This window comes from Rhinopithecus bieti, unplaced genomic scaffold, assembly GCF_001698545.2.
Source record: "Rhinopithecus bieti isolate Rb0 unplaced genomic scaffold, ASM169854v2 scaffold_1618, whole genome shotgun sequence".
Lineage (NCBI taxonomy): Eukaryota > Metazoa > Chordata > Mammalia > Primates > Cercopithecidae > Rhinopithecus > Rhinopithecus bieti.
This window is the reverse complement of record NW_016803937.1, coordinates 8,016,752-8,022,584: the sequence shown is the minus strand read 5'-3', so window position 1 is coordinate 8,022,584 and position 5,833 is coordinate 8,016,752.

The following is a 5,833-nucleotide window of genomic DNA, read 5'->3' as shown; positions in this document are numbered from 1 at the left end:
AAAAAAAAAAAGAATTTGCAAAATAGAGTATCATCCCTATTAAGGTAAGAAAATTCTTTATATGTCTGTGTGCATGTATATAAGTAAATGCATTTAAAAATATCAGAAAGGAGAAACTACAGATTGAGGGTATGGGGAAGAAAGCAGTCTTTTGGAATTTACTTTTTAAGCTTTTGAATTGTTTTACTGTTTGTAATAAGTAAATATAATACATAATATGTAAATATTACTTTTAAATAACTTTCATACTTTTTAATTACAAAGGTAATTTTCTTAAAAAGTAAAAAAAGCAAGTATATGAATATATAATGTTACTTTTTTCATTTAAAACGTTAAATGGGCTGGAGGCTATGGCTCATGCCTGTAATCCCAGCACTTTGGGAGGCCGAGGTGGGAAGATCACTTGAGCCCAGGAGTTCGAGACCAGTCTGGAGTCTGGGTAACATGGCAAGACCCCATCCCCTCAAAAACCACAAAACTTTGAATGTTTAAATATATTATTAAAATTAGTCTTTATTTTTATCATAGCCAAATAATGCGAGTATTATTTATTAAACTATTTCCCATGGAATGGAAACTCTCTCATTTTCATATTGCAACATCCTACATGTACTTATATGTGTTTCTTGGTTTGGTTCTCTTCCACTGCTCTATATGCTTTTTCTTGTGCAAATAGCTTTCTATAAAAAAATTATTATATTCACTTTAAAGCAAATTTCAATATATGGTACTACATGTACCAACTCATTATTCTTTTTCCCTCATACATTCTTGGGAATTCTTGCATTTATTTTTCCATATGAAGTCTTGAATCCTTCAATCCAGCATAAAAAATAAATCTATTGAAATGTTCTGGGATTCGATGAAACATGCAGTTTTACTGTTAAAAATAAATAAATAAATAAATGAAACAGAGGCTATGATCAGCAGAGGTCAGTCACCACCACTGGAAGGACAATGCAAAGCAGGTCTTGTATTGATTGTATGAAGAACAAAAGCAATGACTGGGAAAGAATCTTGTCTTCCTACATACAATCCTCCGTAACAGAAAACAAGTATGCTTGTAAACTTTCTCATAGGAAGGCCATGATGAAACATGAGTCTTTATAGACAGCAGTGTTCACTAACCAGGGTCATTATAAACTGAACAAACAAACTTCGGTGAAGAGCAGGCATTTCTTCGGCAGCTCTAAAGGGATGGTGAGACGCAAGGCCAAGCAGTCAAGAGTGAGGGCTGACTGCCCCAGGACTGTTGGTGTGAAGACGTAATTGACAGTCATAATTTAAATCTATTTATGTAACTGCAAAATGGATGACCAGGTCACTGAGGCACTGCAGCTACAAAGAGAAAGAAAAGGCTCTGACAGTGAGGAGCGTGCAGCTCTTTGGAGGAGCTATAATCCTGGGTGCAGAGGAGCGGCTGCAGCACAGGGGGCTGGCTCCACACGCACTGGCACTGTGGCAAGAAAATGTGGTTCAGATCCCTGTTCTCCCATTTTCTAGTTATAGGATCTTGCGGTCTCTGAGCTTCAATCCGTTTATCTGTAAAACATAGACAAATGCTTCTGAGTAGAGCTGCTGTGAACATTAAACCAGATACAAAGCCCCTTGGACAAAGTCTGACACATTGGAGGCTCTCAAGAGATGCTAAATATTAATGATAGACCAAAATGCAAAACAGATGGAAATAGGGCAGAGAAGGTAGTATTTAAGAGTGCCTCAAGTAGAAGAAAGAGTGTAAATGTGAAACTGAAGAATGCATGCAGGGCATTATTAAATACTTCTGTATTGTGAAATTAAAAGTTGCCAGAGGGGCTGAGTGTGGTGGCTCAGGCCTATAATCCTAGCACTTTGGGAGGCTGAGGTGGGTGGATCACAAGGTCAGGAGTTTGAGACCATCCTGACCAAAATGGTGAAACCCCATCTCTATTAAAAATGCAAAAATTATCCGGATGTTGTGGTGTGTGCCTGTAATCCTAGCTACTTAGAAAGCTGAGGCAGAAGAATCACTTGAGCCTGGGAGGTGGAGGTTTCAGTGAACCGAGATTGCACCACTGCACTCCAGGCTGGAGACAGACCGAGACTCTGTCTGGAAAAAAAAAAAAAAAAAAGTTGCCAGAGGTGGGGAAAGCTGAGCCAGCCAGAAGGCTGAGAGGAACATAGGAATTCAATTAGAAAGAGTCTATTTGCTACGTCATGAAATCGTGATTTTATATTATAGAAGTTTTTTTTTAAATGGAGTGAAATAATAAGATTCATGTTTTATAAAGACCCTCCTGACAATAGTATGGAGGGTGTACTGGAGGAATTTGGAGGTAAGGCTATGTGATAAAACTGTAGGCAGGAGGATCATTTTATTTTATTTTTTAAGTCACAATGGAAGAGATATGATGTATGTAGGGAAATAATTAATTTAGAAAAAGAGTATGTTTAATAGCTACAGAGGAGACACAAACTATGGGAGTTAAAGAATTGCCCTTGCTAGGCTCAGCCTCGCTTTCTTACCTTTCTTCTCTCTCTTGGCAAACCTAAAACTGATAAAGCTTTAAACTTCCCCCGGCTGAGTAACCTTGTTAGCAAGTTGGATAATGCCTATAAGTTTGCAGGGTTTAGATGCAGCAGGTAGATATGAAAGTGCAGTGTGCTTTGAGTATTCTATCTTTATTGAATTTGCAGATCTACAATAGCAATGGATGGAACGTGGCTATTTTTGCTTCAAAGTCAGTTGCTTGATTCAGTAGAAAGAGCACAGGTTACAGACAGTCAGATTGAGGGTTGAATGCTAGCTGCTCTACTTATGCTATAGGTAGGTAAATTAATTTCTCTCAGAAAGTCAGTTTCATCTGTTAGTGTCTCTCTCATGAAATTCACTAGTAGAAATAGACAGGACAACAATAAACAAACACATATTAAAGAATGCTACTGGTGGTAAAGAGCAAAGTGAGCAAGAGGATGCAGAGTAACTGAGAACTGCTTTTTATTTAAAGTGGTCAAGAAAGGCATCCCTGAGAAGGTATTTAAACACACACTTGCAGAAAGTGAGAAAATAAGCTTTGAACACATTTTGGAAAAAGAGAATTCAATGCCTAGAAAACAGCAAATGCAAATGCCCTAAGGCAGAAGAAAGCTGGGCTTGGGGGAAGGAAAAATCAAGGAAATATGTGTGGTTGGAGTGGAGCCTGGTCAGGACAGCATGAAGACTCACCCAGTAAGCATGGGCAAACATCCAGACCAGGATCTCCTCTAACTGACCAGAGGAACAGGAAGCTGTCCTGGGCAGAACAGAAGCACCCTGTAACTAGCTTGAGGATTCCTAGGACTGCAGTGTTGAGTGCAGACTGCAGTGTTGAGTGCATACTGTAGGGGGCAGTGGGAGGAGAGATCCTCCAATAGTTAAGGAGTTCCTGCAATGATTCCAGCTGAACAATGAAGATGGCCCAGTCTAGGCTAGTAGCTGGAAGTGCCGTGCGGTGGTTATATTCTAGACAACGTTTAGAAGGTGGTGCTGATAGCATGTGCTGATGGATTGCCAAGGTGTGATCTTTGCTCAAGAGATTTTGGCTGGTCTTATTAAGAATAAAACAAAGTAAATAAACTGCCTACAATTACTCAAAAACGTCAGCTCTTTCCACCTTTCTTTGAGGTTATTTGGCCTCTGTAGCTCAGGCCTCTGCAAGTGCTCAGCGTATGCAGAATCTGGTCAACAGTGGCACTGGGTGATTTTTCAGCCATTGCCTATTGCCTCCTGTGTCCTTGTCTACTTGTTTTCTGGGTGAACAAAAACAAAAAGGTTAAGTACCATGTTATTTTATGTCTATCACCAGGGCAAGCAAAGGCAAAAACTGCTTGAGACAATATATTTTCTTTCCCACAACAAGACTGAGGAGATTTATTGTAGGGTTTCACATTAAAGCAAAGCTAAGCAACACAAACAGAGAAGCAAGCAAGCGAGCAGACAAACAAACCGGGTACATTTCTCAAAGCTCAAAGCCCTCATCCAAGGAACTTTAATGAAGCCTTGAAAAGCAAACAGCAGTGGCAGAGGATTTAGTTCCAGGAGGGAGAAATTTTAGAAAAATTCATTGAAGATTATACAGACTGGAAAATGAATGAAAATCATGGTTGGGTGTATTTAGCAGAATACTTGGCATTTGAGGGAAAAAAATCAGCCCATTTGGCTCAAACCTCTCCCTGAAATCTAGTTCTCAATGATTACACCATGAGGCCGCTCTTCTCTGAGCGAAGTTTTTATGTTAAGCCAACTGTTTAAGGGGAGCAGCCTTGGTTCCTCCTAATGCCCTGCTTTCCCAAGCTCTATCTCCATACGGAACGATGGCCCTTGTCTTTTCTAGGGTGGGCATCTCACAGGGTCCCTGGCTTTACTTCATAAAGGGAAACTGACATGCGTTGGGCCCCGCCTCCTGTCAGGACCCTGGTACTCAATGGAATTGTTACAGTACCATTGCAGGTGGAGTATCATTATTTCCGCTTCTCAGAGGTGGTGCTGGAGAGAAGCTCGGCCACTCGCCCACACCTCGCAGCTGTTACTTCATGACAGCAGGGTGCAGCTGAGCTGCCACAGATCCCAAGCTTTTTGGCCTCCCCTAGCCTTCCTCCTAGCACATTCTCCATTGCTGACTGGTATTTTACACTGACTTCCCCCAGATTATTTCACCATTGTTCCTAAACCATTCAGCTCATAAGTTCTGTTTTCTTGTTTTTAACTTTTATTTTAAGTTCAGAGGTACATGTGCAGGTATGTTACATAGATACACTCGTGTCATGGGGATTTATTGTACAGATTATTTCATCACCCAGGTATTAAGCCCAGTATCCATTAGTTATTTTTCCTGATCCTGTTCCTCCTCCCACCCTCCACTCTCTGAAAGGCCTCAGTGGGTGTTGTTCCCCTCTACGTGTCCATGTGGGCTCATCATTTAGTTCCCACTTACAAGTGAAAGCATGTGGTATTTGGCTTTCTGTTCCTTGTTAGTTCCAGCTCCATCCATGTCCCTGCAAAGGCATGTCATGGTTTCTCAATACTTTTATACAGAACAGTTGTAGCAGAACATTCTATCAACTTTAGGGAATGTTGCATCCATTTAGCATGACTCTGTTTTCTGCCAATCAGTATCATGTCTTCAGAGGCTGTAGGATGTGATGAGCCTATGGGAAGTAATGAACTCAGGTCTGATCACCAAACCACTGCTGTCGAATGGGGTGATTGTATGTGTGTGTGTGCATGCTTGTGTGCTTATAAACGTTGCAAATAGCCTAATCCCCTTGTGGGGCAGAGCTCAGCAGGTCATTGTTCACTGCTGTATGCCTGTTCTTTTCATCCTAACCATTTTTTCCCTGGAACTATTTATTATTTCTTCCTTTAAGAAAAGTATAGCCTCACAGGGTATTGACGACACTGAGTAGCTCATAATATATGACTACTTCAGTGCAAAGGAGACGTGGTGAAACAGTGAAACTCTATTCCTTATAATTGTGTGTATGTGTCTTGTCCAAATTAGTCTGTTAGTAGCTCAAGAAGATAAATGTTATTAATCAATTAGTTAATTAAACAGACAGTAACAGAGTGCTTATTCTGCAACATGCTTTATGCTCTATGCTCTCCTTGAAACTAGGCACTCATACACAATAAATAGCATTACGCACAGTTGAAAATCAGTCTGTGAGTGGAAGAGGCTATGCCAGTGGTGGCATTTGCTGTGTGCTGTGATTACCACAGAGCTCTCACTTATTCTTGTGCTCCACAATTATGGACAACTGAGTATTTTCTACATTAACACAAGGGAACAGTGAGAAAGATGAACCAAAACATAGT